General features: G+C 35.3%; 1 non-coding gene and 1 pseudogene across 1 annotated transcript; one reads left to right on the top strand and one right to left on the bottom strand.

Annotated features, from left to right (window-relative positions):
• Positions 1-369: 369 nt before the first annotated feature.
• On the bottom strand, positions 370-10312 carry LOC105962597 (endoglucanase 10). Its single transcript, XR_016030045.1, has 8 exons — positions 9950-10312; positions 7192-7489; positions 6634-6802; positions 3090-3374; positions 2870-2989; positions 1933-2060; positions 485-794; positions 370-384 (listed from the first exon to the last, which is right to left on the bottom strand). It is a non-coding gene; the product is annotated as an endoglucanase 10 (transcript).
• Positions 4613-6598, top strand: LOC148772164 (uncharacterized; annotated as a pseudogene).
• Positions 10313-20159: the final 9847 nt, after the last annotated feature.

Raw genomic sequence — 20159 nt, 5'->3', positions numbered from 1 at the left:
AAAAATAATAATAAAAAAAAATTTGTATTTACGTTGTTAACAGTAAACACGGCCACGGGTCAGACCGGGTCCGGGTTGGACCCGTCGGGTTCGGATCCAACTTTTTGGAGACCCGAAACCGACCAGTGGTGAGGCAGGTCCGGGTAGGGTCCACTGGGGTCCTGTCGGGTTCGGGTCGGTTCCGAGCATTATTCCACGATTTTTTCAAGTCGTTTCATATCTACGTAGGTTGAAATTGATATCCGTCAAATTAGAATTCAATTTGTTTAAATTAAAGGCAGCGAGAAAAAAAAATGAAATTAAGTTAGTACACTAAGTCGATGTATTACCTAGAGCATAATTCCACGGTTTTTTCAAGTCGTTTCATCTCTACGTAGGTTGAAACTAATACACGTAAAATTAAAATTCAATTTCTTTAAACGAAAGGCAGCAAGAAAAAAAAACAAGAATGAAATTAAGTCAGTACACTAAGTCGATGTATTACCTGAGTTACGACTCGGTCGATAATATCAGCTGAATCGTTGAAGGTCTTGAGCAAGTAATCAGTTCCCCATTTGATGGTTTCCTTAACGTGGTTGAGTTCTCCAGATGCCTCGTATTTCGCGTTGTAATCAACGACACTCCAACTAAGCAAAGTCATGGCGAATGATTGAGGGAAGTCGAATTTGATTGCATCCCCGGCATCGTAATAGCTGACGGACAGATCTTCGGACAAACTCGAACCATCTTTCAGGCACGAGTCTCCTCGCCATGACACGTTGTTATTCTCCGGTAATCTTCCAGCCGTAAATCGGCTAACAATTACAGCAAATTATTAGCCAAAATTACAACAAATTACTAGCCAAAATTACAGCAAATTATCAGCCAAAATTGCAGCAAGTCATCAGCCAAAATTACAGTAAATTACTAGCCAAAATTACAGCAAATTATTAGCCAAAATTGCTAACTCAAACCATATACCTTGTCATTAATACCCCCATTCGATTTATGCAAATCTAGCCAAAGATTTAAGAAAATTAAATTCCATACAAAAATAATTAGCATTAATCTGTTGAATGTGTGAAGAGTACATAGTCCAACGGTAACAAAGATTTAAACACTAATAACCAACCAACGCAAAAGTGCTACTCATTTAATGCAAAGAATAAAAACGTCATATGAACAGAGATGCGACTATAGTACAAATCTAAAAAAAATGATAAATCCTATACAGAAATTACTACATATAGGTTGTAATAATATGTAATAGAAGACGAACTGGAAGCTGGAGATGAGAAACAAGATTTATACACAGATTAATGACCAGCTAACTAATCATAGATTAATAATAATAATCCAAAGAATATGTTCTTTTACTACATTGACAAATGTTTGAATGGTTATATATATATATATATATATATCTTATATATAAAAGAAGAAACATTGGGCAACCCTAAAAAACCCTAATGACATTTCTGTAATTATTTATTTTTAATTTGTTTTACTAATTTTCTAACTATATTTTCAACAATTATCAAACTGATGAATCGTGAAAAATACTTCAACCTCCCGTTTTTCATCAATATATCCCAAATCCTAAAACATAAAAATAGAAATTTAGTTTGTTAAACCACAATGGGTTTATGTGCCTAATTTCATACCATAAAGGGGTCATGTGCAAAATGTCAAAACCACAAGGGGGTTATCTGCCTAATTTCATACCATAAGGGGGTCATGTGCAGAATGTCTAAACCACAAGGAGGTTATGTTCCTAATTTCATACCATAATGGGTCATGTGCAAAATATCCAAACTACATGGGGTTAAGTGTTGTTTAACCTATTTGAAATGAAAGTGTAAAATTATTATAATAGTTATATAAATAATGTTTAATAAATAATTAATTGTCATATTAATTATCATTAATATTAAAAATCTCTACTAATAACACAGTAATGTATAAGATTCTCTTGAACCGGGTTTGGATTGGGCGGTGAATGAATGGGCCACGGGTGAATTGGGTATAAGATTCTCATTTGTCTCATACTCGCCGGAGAAAGCCTCCCCTGCCCTGTTCGACTGCCAAGAGGAAGAATTGAAGAAGACGATGACAGCCATTTCTTTTCTCGTTTTCTTTTTTTTTTCATTTTTCCTTTTTCTTTCTTCTAAAAACTTTATGAATTGGCGGAATTAACCCTCCATTATCACACGTGGGTATCTCACGTGTGCAACTCAGGCAAGATTTTAGCCAAATATTGACTTTTAAGTCACCATGCAACGAATTAGTAAGCTATGCATCATAGTGCAATTTTTTTTTTTTTGGGGGGGGGGGGGGGGGGGGGGGGGGGGCAAAGTACAAAACAGACCTAAGTATAGGGGGGCAAAGTGAAAACAGGTCAAAGTATAGGGGGCAAAGTGCAAAAAAGGTCAAAGTATTGGGGCAAAGTGCAAATCATACCAAAGTATAGGGGGAAAAGTGCAAAACATACCAAAGTATAGGGGTCAAAGTGCAATACAGGTCAAAGTATAGGGGGCAAAGTGCAAATCATACCAAAGTATAAGGGGAAAAGTGCAAAACATACCAAAGTATATGGGTCAAAGTGCAAAACATACCAAATATAGGGGCAAAGTGCAAAACCGACCAAAGTATAGGGGGCACAGTGAAATTAGGCCAAAGTGTAGGGGGCAAAGTGCAAAACAGACCAAAGTAAAGGGGGCAAAGTGCAAACAGGCTAAAGTGTAGTGGGCAAAGTGCAAAACAGACCAATGTATAGGGGCAAAGTTCAAAACAGACCAATGTATAGGGGGCAAAGTGAAAATAGGCCAAAATGCAGGGGGAAAAATGCACTTAATCCAAAAGAGAATAATAATACTATTCACACATGTACCGAGGTGTAGTTCGGTAGGAATGAGCACATGCTCAACTCCGCCTGCTTGTGGAATTCGTTTAGAATCTGCTCGTACAGATATCCTGGGCTCAGAAATATCTGTAGACGAGTCAAAAGCACCTACATATAAAATCAAAAAAAAAAAAAAATTGTATTAGTGTTTATTATTAACTACTGAGCGAAAAAATAAATTAATTAAATAAATAAATAAATAACTTACTTGGGCTCCTCGGAGCTTGTTATCCCAGCTAAAAACTCTGTGGCTCCTCTCAAGGGCCCCGGCACGTGTGGCGAGAGCCGGGGCAGTCGCTAGCTCGAGGTACGAGATGTTCCCCGTGGCGTAGTAAAGCCACGTGGCACCCCACACGAACTCATCCCAATAGCTCGTGGATTTATAAAAACTGGCTGCCTGATTCTCAATGCTGTAAAGACCGCGTTGCTCCCTCGCAAACTAAAAGAGCGTCTTTGCACCACGGATCAGCTGATGCGAATATAGAATACTGTCCTTGAACACAATCAAAGTTGATGCTAGAGTTGCAGCCAGTGGCGTATGTAGCATGGTCCTAGGGTGTGCAGTTGCACACCCTTGGATTTAAAAAATAAAAAATAAAAAAAATTATATAATAATTTTTTGGTTGTTTTTGATATTTATAACTAATGGGGGGTTAAATTGAAATTTAGTAAAAATTAATATAACCTTACCCACAAACAGAGGCCATGATCCAGAAGGCTTTTTTTCCTCTGTTTTACACTTTTGACTCTAGTAACAAAATATAAAAACAGAGAACACAAACGCTTCACCAAAAAGTTGGAAAAAACAACACATGATTTCCGCCACCAATAAACCCCTATGACGCAACAGGTTAGCAACAATTTCATTAATTTAGTAAAAGGAGATTTTTTAATTAGGTTGAAACAAAAGAAAATAAAAAAATTAAAATTAAGGCTTCTACAATTCTACTTCTGTGAGAGATGGGGGGGGGGGGGGGGGGGGGGGGGGGTATTGTGCAAGGGTCAAGACCAACCAATCCCTGGGCGGGATTATTTTTTTTGGAGTGATTTTTGTTGGGTTTTTTTTTTCTTTCTGAAAGTATTTGAGTCAGTTAAGAAAGAGACAGGAGTGGAATTTTTAATTGCAAAACTAAAGGATATATGCACTTTGCACGTGCACCACATTATGTACAGATTCCATCCATTTTTAATTATTATAAAAACTTCTATTTTTATCTAATTATATTTATTTTCAGAAACTAGATCGATTTGTGACAAAGACAAAACGCCCTCGGCTAAAAGAACCATCAACATCAAATGATAATGTGAATATTGGAAGGCCAACTAATGATATCGTCCAAGAAGAACAAGTTCAAGGTATTCACTCTCAATTGCAAATAGAAGTTAATGTGAACACTATTGAGGCCGACCCGGGATTAAGATTGCCTATTAGTGTTCTTGCTAAGACTTCAAAAGAGCTTGAAACTATACGGAGAGCTTACTTACAAAAAGGTCCTTGTCAACCTCGACTCCATATATTTCCTCAATCTACTTTATATGGACAAGAACGTAGATTTAGTGCGGATTGGTACAATGAATTTGGTAGTTGGTTGGAATATAGTGAAAGTAAAGATGAGGTATTTTCCTTATGTTGCTATCTTTTTAAGGTTGGCGATAGTGCAAAAGGGGGTGGTGATAAATCTGTTGGTGAAGGTTATAAGCATTGGCACAAGAAAAAGAGTTTGAGAACACACGAGGGAAATCATGATAGCGTTCATCATCACTGCTACATGGCTTGTCAAGATTTAATGAATAATAAATGTCACATAGATGTTCCTCTTGCGAACAAAACTAAAGAATCTAAACGTGAGTATTTACATTCGGTTGCGTACAACGACTAAAGCCATAAGATATCTCTTACGGCAAGGACTTGCATTGCGGGGGCATGATGAATCAAATGAGTCGCTAAATAAAGGTAATTTTGTTGAGCTTATCAAGGTTATGGCGGAAGACAACGATGAAATTAATCGAGTTGTTTTGGATAACTCTCCGGGAAATTGCATAATGAAAGCACCAAATATTCAAAACCAAATTTTCAGTTCATTTGCCCATTTTGTCTTGAAGGCTATTATTTGTGACATTGGTGATGATTTCTTTGCCTTACTAGTTGACGAGGCATGTGATGTTTCCATTAAAGAACAAATGGCCGTTGCTTTACGTTATGTGAACGGTGAAGGGAAAATTATTGAACGTTTTATTGGCGTTGTTCATGTTCCAAACACTACTGCACGATGTCTGAAAGTTTCTCTTGAGTCTCTTCTTACGACATTTGGCTTGAGCTTGTCACGTGTGCGTGGCCAAGGTTATGATGGAGCTAGTAACATGCAAGGAGAGTTTAATGGTTTGACGAGTTTAATATTGAAAGAAAACAAGTCTGCTTTTTATGTCCATTGTTTTGCTCATCAACTTCAGTTGGCTCTTGTGCATATTACTAAGAAGAATAAGCAATTATGTGAGTTTTTTGGTTCCCTTGCAATGTTAGCAAATATTATTGGAGGTTCTTGTAAACGTCAAGAGTTGCTTCGGGATAAACAATTTGAAAAACTGTGCGAAAAGATTTCTTTTGATAATTTTGTAACGGGTAGTGGTTTGAATCAAGAAGCCACTTTAAAAAGGCCGGGAGATACACGTTGGAATTCATATTATTTCACAATCTTGAGTATGATTAAGTTGTTCTCGTCGGTGGTTGATGTACTAGAGTATTTAGCAAATAATGGTGATGATGTTGCTCATTGTGGACAAGCCACAATTCTTTTAAGAAATATTGAGTGTTTTGAGTTTGCCTTTATTTTGCACTTAATGAGATCAGTCTTGGGAATCACAAATGATTTATCACAAGCATTGCAGAAAAAAGACCAAGACCTTGCTAATGCCATGAAGCTTGTTACTTTTGCTAAAGATCGACTACAAGAATTGAGAGAAGATGGTTGGGGCAAATTGTTGCAAGAAACTTCAGACTTCTGTGTTGAGCATGACATTCTTGTCCCAAACATGGATAATAATTTTCTACTTTACTCAAGAGATGGCAGAATATCCCGGAGAGGTACACAAATTACAAACTTGAATCATTCTCAGATTAATGTGCTTTACACAGTCATAGTCAACTTTCAGAGTTGAACGATCGTTTTGATAATACCAATACGGAGTTACTTAGTTTGATATCGTGTTTTGATCCAAGTAATTCGTTCTCTGCTTTTGATAAAAATGCTTTGGTGAAATTAGCTGGATTTTATCCAAACGAGTTTGATGATTGTGGTCTTATCGTGCTTGAAAATCAACTTGAAAATTTTATTAGAGATGTTAGAAGTGATCAAGACTTTTCAAGTATGGTGGGGGCTAGTAGGCTTGCTGAGAAGTTGGTTGCAAAGAGAAAAAATATTACTTATCCATCGGTGTATTTGCTATTGAGGTTGTCGTTAATTTTGCCGGTTGCAACCGCATCAGTGGAAAGGGTATTTTCTGCAATGAAGATTGTCAAGTCAGAACTACGCAATCGTATGGGGGATCAATTGTTGAATGATATTTTGGTATCGTACATTGAAAATGATATATTAGATAATGTTAGTGTCGACGAAGTGATGACTTTTTTCTAAGAAATGGGACCACGTCGAAAAATATTTTAGAACTTTTTATTTGTATATTAAAACGGTAGTATTTTAAAAAAAAATTCCATGTTTATTATTTATATATTTATTTGTTATTAAATTTCGAACACCCTTAATTAAAATCCTGGATTCGCCACTGGTTGCAGCCATCTCCGCAGCTAGATCAGAGCACCTGTGACATTCCGTCACATGTCTCTCGTAATCTATGTCTTCAGGTCGCATCCAACACGAGTGGTCATTCGGATCGGTACCACTTGGGCAACCCCCTCTTCCCACCAGCCAACATCAAACCCTCATACATTACATATGATCCGTCTATTTATTTTTACATACAAACAAAAATTCTATAAACTGTCAAACCGAGCATAATTCCACGTTTTTTTCAAGTCGTTTCATCTCTACGTAGGTTGAAATTGATATACGTCAAATTAGAATTCTATTTGTTTAAACAAAAGGCAGCGAGAAAAAAAAAATGAAATTAAGTTAGTACACTAAGTCGATGTATTACCTAGAGCATAATTCCACGTTTTTTTCAAGTCGTTTCATCTCTACGTAGGTTGAAACTAATACACATAAAATTAAAATTCAATTTTTTTAAACGAAAGGCAGCAAGAAAAAAGAAAACAAGAATGAAATTAAGTCAGTACACTAAGTTGATGTATTACCTGAGTTACGACTCGGTCGATAGTATCAGCTGAATTGTTAGAGGTCTTGAGCAAGTAATCAGTTCCCCATTTGATGGTTTCCTTAACGTGGTTGAGTTCTCCAGATACCTCGTATTTCGCGTTGTACTCAACGACACTCCAACTAAGCAAAGTCATGGCGAATGATTGAGGGAAGTTGAACTTGATTGCATCCCCGGCATCGTAATAGCCGCTGGACAGATCTTCGGACAAACTCGAACCAACTTTCAGGCACGAGTCTCCTCGCCATGACACGTTGTTATCCTCTGGTAATCTTCCAGCTGTAAATTGGCCAACAATTACAACAAATTACTAGCCAAAATTACAGCAAATTACTAGCCAAAATTACAGCAAATTATCAGCCAAAATTGCAGCAAGTCATTAGCCAAATTTACAGTAAATTACTAGCCAAAATTACAGCAAATTATTAATTGCTAACTCAAACCATATACATTGTCATTAATACCCCCATTCGATTTATGCAAATCTAGCCAAAGATTTAAGAAAATTAAATTCCATACAAAAATAATTAGCATTAATCTGTTGAAAGTGTGAAGAGTACAGAGTCCAACGGTAACAAAGATTTAAACACTAATAACCAACCAACGCAAAAGTGCTACTCATTTAATGCAAAGAATAAAAACGTCATATGAACAGAGATGCGACTATAGTACAAATCTAAAAAAATGATAGATCTTATACAGAAATTATTAAATATAGGTTGTAATAATATGTAATAGAAGACGAACTGGAAGCTGGAGATGAGGAACATGATTTATTCACAGATTAATGACCAGCTAACTAATCATACATTAATAATAATAATCCAAAGAATATGTTCTTTTACTACATTGAGAAATTTTTGAATGGTATATATATATATATATATATATATATATATATATATATATCTTATATATAAAAGAAAGAAACGTTGGGCAACCTTAAAAACCCTAATGGCATTTCTGTAATTATTTATTTTTAATTTTTTTACTAATTTTCTAACTATATTTTCAACAATTATCAAATTGATGAATCGTGAAAAATACTTCAACCTCCCGTTTTTCATCAATGTATCCCAAATCCTAAAACATAAAAATAGAAATTTAATTTGTTAAATTGATTATTTATTTTCACTTTTAAAATTGGATCGCGTGCATCGCACGGGGAAAAAATACTAGTTATTTAAAGAAGTAAGAGGAAAAGAGGAATTGGGTGGAATCTGTAATTTGGGTTAATAATATAACAGAAACTATGGACTGGGTAATAAATAATGGACTTACTTTTATTAAATATGTGGGCCCAATAAAAATTACGGGCTGAAATAAATTAATGAATTATGCCAACAGATTAAATATTAAAAATTAGGGTAAATAGCATTAAACCACCTAAACTTTTTACGTTTTTGCGGATCACCACCTGAACAATTTTTTTTTGCAAGAGTTCACCTGTACTCAATTAATTGTGTCACTTTGCCGTTTTTTGCCCGTTTTCAGGTCATAATGACCGGTTCTGGACACACGCGCGTTGCACATGCGAAATCAAAGGGTATTGTTGGCTTTTTCATTTTTAAAATTGAATAAATGTAAAATAGAATAATTATTAAAAAAAAAAAAACAAAAGGGTCTTCGTCTTGTTCCCAATCTGAGAAGAAGATCCACCACAACACCACATATACTGTACTGCTGCTACTTTATTTTTCCCTAATCATCACCATCATCAGACCAACAAAAAGAAAAACGCCGCCGTTTACCCGCCGGCAATCAGCCGTAATTTCACATAGATGAACTCATCAAGGCCAACGGCGTTGGCGGCGGCAGACCATATCCAACCCCCCCACCCTACTCATCTAACTCACAATTTTCATCAACCATTTCTCTCATGTTGCAGCCACTCACCCCGAGTAAGCAGCCTCTTGCACAACCACCAAGCTCACCACCACCACCACATCTTCTTCAGATCCGCCGCCATCATGACTGAAATTGGACCTAAAATTAGGTCCAAAATGTTCATTTAATTTCCCCCTTTCCCCAATTCAAGTTATATGAACACTATTTTCTCTCGATTTCTTCCTCCGAACGACTAGATCTTCTTCCAACGAATGGAGGATTATAGGATCTTCTCACAATTGAGGCCGCCCCATGCCACGGCGGCGGTGAGCGGCGCTCGGCCGTGAGATCGGGTGTGCGCCGGTGGGCGGTGGGTGGTGAGATTGGTGCGACGACAGTGGTCATCCTTGGAATTGCAGAGGCGAAAAAGTAATTATGTCGGTGGTTTGTTCGGATTTTTTGGGCCATGAGTTCAAAATACAGGGCTGAGTTGCTGGGAACAAGATGACGTTTTTCTTTTTCTTTTTTTACTTATTCTATTTAAGAAAAATTCATTTCAAAAAAGAAACATAAAATAAAATAAATAAATGAAAATTAACATTTATTCAATTTTAAAAATGAAAAAGCCAACAATACCCTTGGATTTCGCATGTGCAACGCGCGTGTGTCCAGAACCGGTCATTATGACCTGAAAACGGGCAAAAAACGGCAAAGTGACACAATTAATTGAGTACAGGTGAACTCTTGCAAAAAAAAATTGTTCAGGTGGTGATCCGCAAAAACGTAAAAAGTTTAGGTGGTTTAATGCTATTTACCCTAAAAATTATGGGTTAAATAATTACGTAACATTATTTCACAGCTTCTGAAAAATCACAAAATTAATATATAGTCAAACAATATTTCTTCACTTACAGCGTTGGGCGTTGAAGAACATGAGGGCCTTGTTCAAAGCCAGAGTGTAATTATCCGCGGGGGGGGGGGGGGGGGGGGGGGGGGGGGGGGGGGGTTGGTGGTGGTGGCGGTGGCGCGGCAAATTCTTTACCATAGAGCTGATCAATGCGGTGGCTAAGCCGGCCGCTAAAATGGTGCCGATCATCCAAAGAAAGATAGTATTATGCTTCTTCGTCGTCGTCTTATGCTCATCCGGCCGGAGCAGCCAGCTCCGCTCCATCTTGTTGAGCTCCCGACGCAGAAGAGCCGCTGGCCTGTCATCCGCCGCCGCCGCCTCCTCTATCTCGAACGAAGCTCCCCTACCGTACAACATTTTTTTTTATTTTTTTTATTTGTTATAGTATTGTGAGTTTTAATTTAATTTGCTTAGTGAAACAATTTTTCAGACAATGGGTTATATAACTTTCAGATCGTTGTACGTTGACGTATGGGAAGAACTTGCTTTATTAATTTAGTTTCCTTGTGTGCTAATAAAGAACTTTCTGTTTTCATTTTTCTTTTTTTCTGTAAGAGGAAAAAGATATATATATGCTGACGGTAATTGTGTTGTTACTCAATAATTATTCAAAGAATGTGTATCATTCAATTATTACCCGATCTAACCATCTGGGATTTTGCCAATTTTATTTTATTTATTTTCTAAAAAAATTGTTCAGCCCAAAAATATTTTTAAAAAAAATATTCTTTTGTTGAGGCGGGAGACAAGAAAGCTGTGGTTGAATATAGAAATTGCGTGTAGCCGCAATTCATTTACTAAAATAGTAAAATGTGTAGTCTTTTCTGTTAATCATTCAGGGTAAATTACGAAATATCCCTGAACTTAGGCTAAATAATGAAAAACATCATCACATATTCGTAATTACCCAAAAAACCCCTCTGATTAATTGTTGGTTTTTTAGCAGAAAATGTGTAGAGTCTATTATACCTTCTGTTAAACATGTGAGAAATAAAAGAAAATTAGGACTTATAACTTGAATTTGTTCACATAAAATCTAATATAAAGGGACCTTTAGCAAATTGTCCATAAATAAAAGGGTTAGATACAACTTGCACCCGTTGTACTATCACACAGTGTCGCATATACCTCTCATGTACTACGAAATGCGACAAAATGGTCCCTCATGTTGCAAGTCAACTCTCAGATCTTTAACACCGTTAATTTCTATAGCAAAGTTACTTTTTTACCCTTAGCCATTTTGTGAGTTTGTAACTTGTCAATTATTTGAACGCGTATAACAGAAGAAAAGTAAAAAAAATTATCCTCTCCCCTTTCATCTTCTCCACTGCGATTGAATGAAATCAACATTTTTAGAAATACCAGAAGACATTTTACATCAACATTTTAGAGGCTTTGAATAAAATTATAAAACTAAAATAAAATCCATAAAATAAATTAAGAAACTCATAAGAATACAACTAAAATTAGGGAATAATACAGCAAAAAAAAATCAATAATTTAAAAGAATACACTTACGATTTTAGGCTGGGAAACGAAAATGTAAAATGTTAAAAATTTAAAAAGAAACTATAAAGAATTTCGAGAATGCAAGTATTTGTTTTTCAAAAATTAGGGGTGAAAATTTTGGATTGGGAACTAAAATTATGGAAGAAGTTGAGAATAAATTTAGTAAAAAAGAGTAAGAATGAGGTATATCCTTTTATACACAACTATAGGGGTATTTTTGTCCAAAAACATCCAAAGGTCAGTTCAATGGTCGGTCAACCTTGGAAAGTGACAGATTCTCTAACGTTGGGTAACGTGAGGGGCCATTTTGTGGCATTTCATAGTATAAGGGGGTATATACGACACTAGTGATAGTACATGAATGCAGGTTGTATTTAACCCTAAATAAAATTTAAATATGAGAATAATTAAAACTAAAAGAAATAGCTATGACAAGTAGTTTTAAAGTGTTAATACAACCTAATAATGACACGTTTTTTCATAAATTATGTCAACCAATCAAGTGGGCACATAGAATTGAAATTGGAGAAAAAATAGGACAACTCATCAAGTGGAAGTTATGTGTCTAATTTTATACTATAAGGGGGTCATGTGCAAAATGTCAAAACCATAAGGGGGTTATGTGCTTAATTTCATACTATAAGGGGGTCATGTGCAAAATGTCAAAACCACAAGGGGGTTATGTGTCTAATTTCATACCATAAGGGGGTCATGTGCAAAATGTCAAAACCACAATGGGGTTTGTGGTGGTGGCGGTGGCGCGGCAAATTCTTTACCATAGAGCTGATCAATGCGGTGGCTAAGCCGGCCGCTAAAATGGTGCCGATCATCCAAAGAAAGATAGTATTATGCTTCTTCGTCGTCGTCTTATGCTCATCCGGCCGGAGCAGCCAGCTCCGCTCCATCTTGTTGAGCTCCCGACGCAGAAGAGCCGCTGGCCTGTCATCCGCCGCCGCCGCCTCCTCTATCTCGAACGAAGCTCCCCTACCGTACAACATTTTTTTTTATTTTTTTTATTTGTTATAGTATTGTGAGTTTTAATTTAATTTGCTTAGTGAAACAATTTTTCAGACAATGGGTTATATAACTTTCAGATCGTTGTACGTTGACGTATGGGAAGAACTTGCTTTATTAATTTAGTTTCCTTGTGTGCTAATAAAGAACTTTCTGTTTTCATTTTTCTTTTTTTCTGTAAGAGGAAAAAGATATATATATGCTGACGGTAATTGTGTTGTTACTCAATAATTATTCAAAGAATGTGTATCATTCAATTATTACCCGATCTAACCATCTGGGATTTTGCCAATTTTATTTTATTTATTTTCTAAAAAAATTGTTCAGCCCAAAAATATTTTTAAAAAAAATATTCTTTTGTTGAGGCGGGAGACAAGAAAGCTGTGGTTGAATATAGAAATTGCGTGTAGCCGCAATTCATTTACTAAAATAGTAAAATGTGTAGTCTTTTCTGTTAATCATTCAGGGTAAATTACGAAATATCCCTGAACTTAGGCTAAATAATGAAAAACATCATCACATATTCGTAATTACCCAAAAAACCCCTCTGATTAATTGTTGGTTTTTTAGCAGAAAATGTGTAGAGTCTATTATACCTTCTGTTAAACATGTGAGAAATAAAAGAAAATTAGGACTTATAACTTGAATTTGTTCACATAAAATCTAATATAAAGGGACCTTTAGCAAATTGTCCATAAATAAAAGGGTTAGATACAACTTGCACCCGTTGTACTATCACACAGTGTCGCATATACCTCTCATGTACTACGAAATGCGACAAAATGGTCCCTCATGTTGCAAGTCAACTCTCAGATCTTTAACACCGTTAATTTCTATAGCAAAGTTACTTTTTTACCCTTAGCCATTTTGTGAGTTTGTAACTTGTCAATTATTTGAACGCGTATAACAGAAGAAAAGTAAAAAAAATTATCCTCTCCCCTTTCATCTTCTCCACTGCGATTGAATGAAATCAACATTTTTAGAAATACCAGAAGACATTTTACATCAACATTTTAGAGGCTTTGAATAAAATTATAAAACTAAAATAAAATCCATAAAATAAATTAAGAAACTCATAAGAATACAACTAAAATTAGGGAATAATACAGCAAAAAAAAATCAATAATTTAAAAGAATACACTTACGATTTTAGGCTGGGAAACGAAAATGTAAAATGTTAAAAATTTAAAAAGAAACTATAAAGAATTTCGAGAATGCAAGTATTTGTTTTTCAAAAATTAGGGGTGAAAATTTTGGATTGGGAACTAAAATTATGGAAGAAGTTGAGAATAAATTTAGTAAAAAAGAGTAAGAATGAGGTATATCCTTTTATACACAACTATAGGGGTATTTTTGTCCAAAAACATCCAAAGGTCAGTTCAATGGTCGGTCAACCTTGGAAAGTGACAGATTCTCTAACGTTGGGTAACGTGAGGGGCCATTTTGTGGCATTTCATAGTATAAGGGGGTATATACGACACTAGTGATAGTACATGAATGCAGGTTGTATTTAACCCTAAATAAAATTTAAATATGAGAATAATTAAAACTAAAAGAAATAGCTATGACAAGTAGTTTTAAAGTGTTAATACAACCTAATAATGACACGTTTTTTCATAAATTATGTCAACCAATCAAGTGGGCACATAGAATTGAAATTGGAGAAAAAATAGGACAACTCATCAAGTGGAAGTTATGTGTCTAATTTTATACTATAAGGGGGTCATGTGCAAAATGTCAAAACCATAAGGGGGTTATGTGCTTAATTTCATACTATAAGGGGGTCATGTGCAAAATGTCAAAACCACAAGGGGGTTATGTGTCTAATTTCATACCATAAGGGGGTCATGTGCAAAATGTCAAAACCACAATGGGGTTTGTGGTGGTGGCGGTGGCGCGGCAAATTCTTTACCATAGAGCTGATCAATGCGGTGGCTAAGCCGGCCGCTAAAATGGTGCCGATCATCCAAAGAAAGATAGTATTATGCTTCTTCGTCGTCGTCTTATGCTCATCCGGCCGGAGCAGCCAGCTCCGCTCCATCTTGTTGAGCTCCCGACGCAGAAGAGCCGCTGGCCTGTCATCCGCCGCCGCCGCCTCCTCTATCTCGAACGAAGCTCCCCTACCGTACAACATTTTTTTTTATTTTTTTTATTTGTTATAGTATTGTGAGTTTTAATTTAATTTGCTTAGTGAAACAATTTTTCAGACAATGGGTTATATAACTTTCAGATCGTTGTACGTTGACGTATGGGAAGAACTTGCTTTATTAATTTAGTTTCCTTGTGTGCTAATAAAGAACTTTCTGTTTTCATTTTTCTTTTTTTCTGTAAGAGGAAAAAGATATATATATGCTGACGGTAATTGTGTTGTTACTCAATAATTATTCAAAGAATGTGTATCATTCAATTATTACCCGATCTAACCATCTGGGATTTTGCCAATTTTATTTTATTTATTTTCTAAAAAAATTGTTCAGCCCAAAAATATTTTTAAAAAAAATATTCTTTTGTTGAGGCGGGAGACAAGAAAGCTGTGGTTGAATATAGAAATTGCGTGTAGCCGCAATTCATTTACTAAAATAGTAAAATGTGTAGTCTTTTCTGTTAATCATTCAGGGTAAATTACGAAATATCCCTGAACTTAGGCTAAATAATGAAAAACATCATCACATATTCGTAATTACCCAAAAAACCCCTCTGATTAATTGTTGGTTTTTTAGCAGAAAATGTGTAGAGTCTATTATACCTTCTGTTAAACATGTGAGAAATAAAAGAAAATTAGGACTTATAACTTGAATTTGTTCACATAAAATCTAATATAAAGGGACCTTTAGCAAATTGTCCATAAATAAAAGGGTTAGATACAACTTGCACCCGTTGTACTATCACACAGTGTCGCATATACCTCTCATGTACTACGAAATGCGACAAAATGGTCCCTCATGTTGCAAGTCAACTCTCAGATCTTTAACACCGTTAATTTCTATAGCAAAGTTACTTTTTTACCCTTAGCCATTTTGTGAGTTTGTAACTTGTCAATTATTTGAACGCGTATAACAGAAGAAAAGTAAAAAAAATTATCCTCTCCCCTTTCATCTTCTCCACTGCGATTGAATGAAATCAACATTTTTAGAAATACCAGAAGACATTTTACATCAACATTTTAGAGGCTTTGAATAAAATTATAAAACTAAAATAAAATCCATAAAATAAATTAAGAAACTCATAAGAATACAACTAAAATTAGGGAATAATACAGCAAAAAAAAATCAATAATTTAAAAGAATACACTTACGATTTTAGGCTGGGAAACGAAAATGTAAAATGTTAAAAATTTAAAAAGAAACTATAAAGAATTTCGAGAATGCAAGTATTTGTTTTTCAAAAATTAGGGGTGAAAATTTTGGATTGGGAACTAAAATTATGGAAGAAGTTGAGAATAAATTTAGTAAAAAAGAGTAAGAATGAGGTATATCCTTTTATACACAACTATAGGGGTATTTTTGTCCAAAAACATCCAAAGGTCAGTTCAATGGTCGGTCAACCTTGGAAAGTGACAGATTCTCTAACGTTGGGTAACGTGAGGGGCCATTTTGTGGCATTTCATAGTATAAGGGGGTATATACGACACTAGTGATAGTACATGAATGCAGGTTGTATTTAACCCTAAATAAAATTTAAATATGAGAATAATTAAAACTAAAAGAAATAGCTATGACAAGTAGTTTTAAAGTGTTAATACAACCTAATAATGACACGTTTTTTCATAAATTATGTCAACCAATCAAGTGGGCACATAGAATTGAAATTGGAGAAAAAATAGGACAACTCATCAAGTGGAAGTTATGTGTCTAATTTTATACTATAAGGGGGTCATGTGCAAAATGTCAAAACCATAAGGGGGTTATGTGCTTAATTTCATACTATAAGGGGGTCATGTGCAAAATGTCAAAACCACAAGGGGGTTATGTGTCTAATTTCATACCATAAGGGGGTCATGTGCAAAATGTCAAAACCACAATGGGGTTATGTGCCTAATTTCATACCATAAGGGGGTCATGTGCAAAATGTCAAAACCACAAGGGGGTTATGTGCCTAATTTCATACCATGAGGGGGTCATGTGCAAAATGTCTAAACCACAAGGAGGTCATGTGTGTAATTTCATACCATAATGGGGTCACGTGCAAAATCTCTAAACTACATGGGTTAAGTGCTATTTACCCTATTTGAAATGAAAGTGTAAAATTATTATAATAGTTATATAAATAATGTTTAATAAATAATTAATTGTCATATTAATTATCATTAATATTAAAAATCTCTACTAATAACTCATTAATGTATAATTTTTTTTGAAATTTTTGAGAAAGATATTTATGAATGAACGAACACTGCCAAACATTGCCAATAATCTTGATGTTTTGAGATATCTAAAATACAAATTGTAACTCATTATCTGTTTATTTATTTATTATTATTGTTATTGTTATACTTATAGGTGTGTAAAAGACTATCACACATTAATTTATTTATTTATTATTATTGTTATTGTTATACTTATAGGTGTGTAAAAGACTATCACACATTAATTAATTTATTTATTATTATTATTATTGTTATACTTATAGGTGTGTAAAACACTATCACATATTAATTAATTTATTTATTATTATTATTGTTATTGTTATACTTATAGGTGTGTAAAAGACTATCACATGTTAGTGTGCTCCAATTTCATTATTTAATCTAATTTAATTTTAATTTGACCCCAAATTTCACCAAATATTCAATTTTGACCTCCAACCCAATTTTTACTATAATTTCGACTTCGCATCCGTTGACCGTCGGTCTTCGGCGTTGACCTTTTTTTTTGTTTTTTGTTTTTTCCGCATCGACGCCGGTCTCCTGCGGCGTTAACTTTTTTTTTTTTGAAAACCCTTTTTTTTAAACATTTTTTGCCGTTTAAACAGTAATATTACTGTGGTTGACAGTAATATTAATATGCTGATCGTTCAACAAAGGCAAAAATAATAATAATAATAAAAAAATTATATTTACGTGGTTAACAGTAAACACGGCCACGGGTCAGGCCGGGTCCGGGTTGGACCCGTCAGGTTCTGATCCAACTTTTTGGAGACCCGAAACCGACCAGTGGGGAGGCAGGTCCGGGTAGGGTCCACTGGGGTCCTGTCGGGTTCGGGTCGGTTCCGGACCGGATTCGGGTCGGGATCGGATTTTTTATTTTTTGTTCAAAATACTTTCACTGGGTTTTAAACTCGAGTTCCTTGAGACCAAATCACATTTTTAACCAGGGGACATGGCGAATATTTGAAAAATAACATGCAAGAACTCTATAATTGGAGTTTTATTTTATATATATTAAAATAAAAGATTATATATCTAGTTAACAAAATCTCAAAATATTGAAAGAAATCAAACTAATTAACAACAAAGGCATCGCTAATCGCTATATATATAGATTGAATATCTGCACTCAAATATTCAATCCAAAGTAACACCCTATAATTTTATATCAATCAATCATTACCAGAGATGGCCACCGTCGCCCGAGTCTCGTGCATTCTCTTCTTCATCATTTTCTCCTCCGGTAAAATTTCTAAAAATTCATGTAACTTTTATTTTTCTAATAACCGAAAAATCCACCAAAACATGCGACATAAATATGTGTTTTTAAATATTATTTCAATAAAAAGATATTATAAAGATATAATTAAATGGGTAAAATTTTATAATTTTTGGATGAGTGGTTTGGATTAGACACGGCCACGGGCTGGGTCCGGGTCCTATTTTTTGTGGACCTGAAATCGACCCATGTGGAGGCAGGTCCGGGTCCACTCGGGTCCAGTCCGGGTCCAAAACCGGTCTTTTGAAAAAAAAAAAAAAAAATTTTGAATCTTGACCGTGGAAAAAAAATTTGAATTCTGTCATAGCGGGTCCGGGTGGACCCGAGTTTCTAGCCGTTGATACATATAGTAGTAAATTTGAATTTTGGTCTCTAATGAATGTATGTATATATGCATGCAGTAATTGACATGGAAGGAAAAATGGTGGAAGCTAGACAAATTGATATTCCGACTCTCAGTGCGGAATCTGTAAAAATAGAGGTGTACGGGAATTGCTCTTCGAATTTCGGTTATAGTTGCGACACGCCAGCTGGAAAATCAAAGTGCGACTCCGACTGTTACGCTTCGTATCATGGTTATGATCCTACGAAGGTTTGTCAAAAGTCCCGTGAGCATCCGAGAGGACAATGCATTTGCTGCCATACTATTTGTTGAGACAGCAAATTTTATCACATAATTTATAACATCAAAATAATTGATTATATCCATCAATATTAAATTTCATGTCCTTTAAATAACTGTTTCTCCGTTATTTTACTTCCAATAGGATATTTTTCCGTCACGAAAACTTGTTTCCCTACAATTATAGGGCAAGGCGAGCAAGGCCGCAGCCTTGGGCCTCTGAGAAATCGAAACACAATTAGAACAAACACAAATGACTAATTATTTGTGTAGAATAATTTACAACATCCACATATATCTTCAATCTCCAAAGGAATGTTGGAAATGAATAAGCTAGATTCATTAATCAAGTTCAAAGTATTGAAGGTTCTAGAATTCATGAATGTGGAAGAATACATGAATGTGTCTTTTGGAGAGATTCATGTATAATGCTATGGAGGAAGAATATTATTAATTATGTGTTCATGTATTTGTTTAGATACATGCTAGGAAAATCCTATAAATAGTTTATGTAGTTTTTCATTTGGAGTAAGTCAAAAAACAAGAAGTATTCTAGAGAGAATCAAAAGAGAGTTCTTGAGTGAGTTTATATATTTGTGTTGATTGAGTGAGTAATATATTTTTATCTCCTCTCCACTACTCCTCCTCTCTATTTTAAGTTATTCCGCTGCGTGTTTTCACTCTATATTATTAAACCGATCCAACAAAGTGGTATCAGAGCCACGTCTTAATAGAAAAGAGCGATGGCAACCACAAATGGAGCTTTCCCATTTCAAAAGCTTGCAAAAGAGAACTATGATCGATGGAGCATACAAATGAAAACTTTCCTTGGTGGACAAGACGTTTGGGAAGCCGTTGAAGAAGAGTATGTTGAACCGGAGAATTTGGCTTCGTTAAGCCAAGCCCAAAGGAAGACATCCAAAGAAGCCAAGGTGAAAGATCAAAGAGCGCTATCCATCATCCAACTCGGTGTGGACGATAGTAACTTTGAGAAAATTTCTCAAGCTACTACGGCGAAGCAAGCGTGGGATATTCTTAGCGATGCTTTCAAAGGTATTGATAAGGTGAAGAAGGTACGACTCCAATCACTTCGTGGAGAGTTCGAGTCTTTGAAGATGAAAGACTCCGAAGATGTTTCCGACTACGTCTCAAGGGTGGTTTCGATCGTCAACCAACTTGAAAGAAATGGTGAAACAATGGAAGAGAGCAGAGTGGTCGAAAAAATACTTCGATCCCTTGATCCTAAGTTTGACTACATTGTCGTGGCAATTGAAGAGTCAAACGACGTTGAGAGTCTTAAAGTGAACGAGATATTGGGCAAGTTACAAGTCCATGAGGAGAAGATCAAGAGGCGAAACAAAGGGCCCGAAGTTGAACAAGCTCTTCAAGCAAAGACGAACCTTGCCGACCAACCGAAATATGATG

Source organism: Erythranthe guttata, chromosome 2 (genome assembly GCF_056151865.1).
Source record: "Erythranthe guttata isolate IM_541 chromosome 2, IM_541, whole genome shotgun sequence".
Taxonomy (NCBI): domain Eukaryota; kingdom Viridiplantae; phylum Streptophyta; class Magnoliopsida; order Lamiales; family Phrymaceae; genus Erythranthe; species Erythranthe guttata.
The sequence above is the reverse complement of the archived record's forward strand: the minus strand, read 5'-3'. Positions and strand labels throughout refer to the sequence as shown.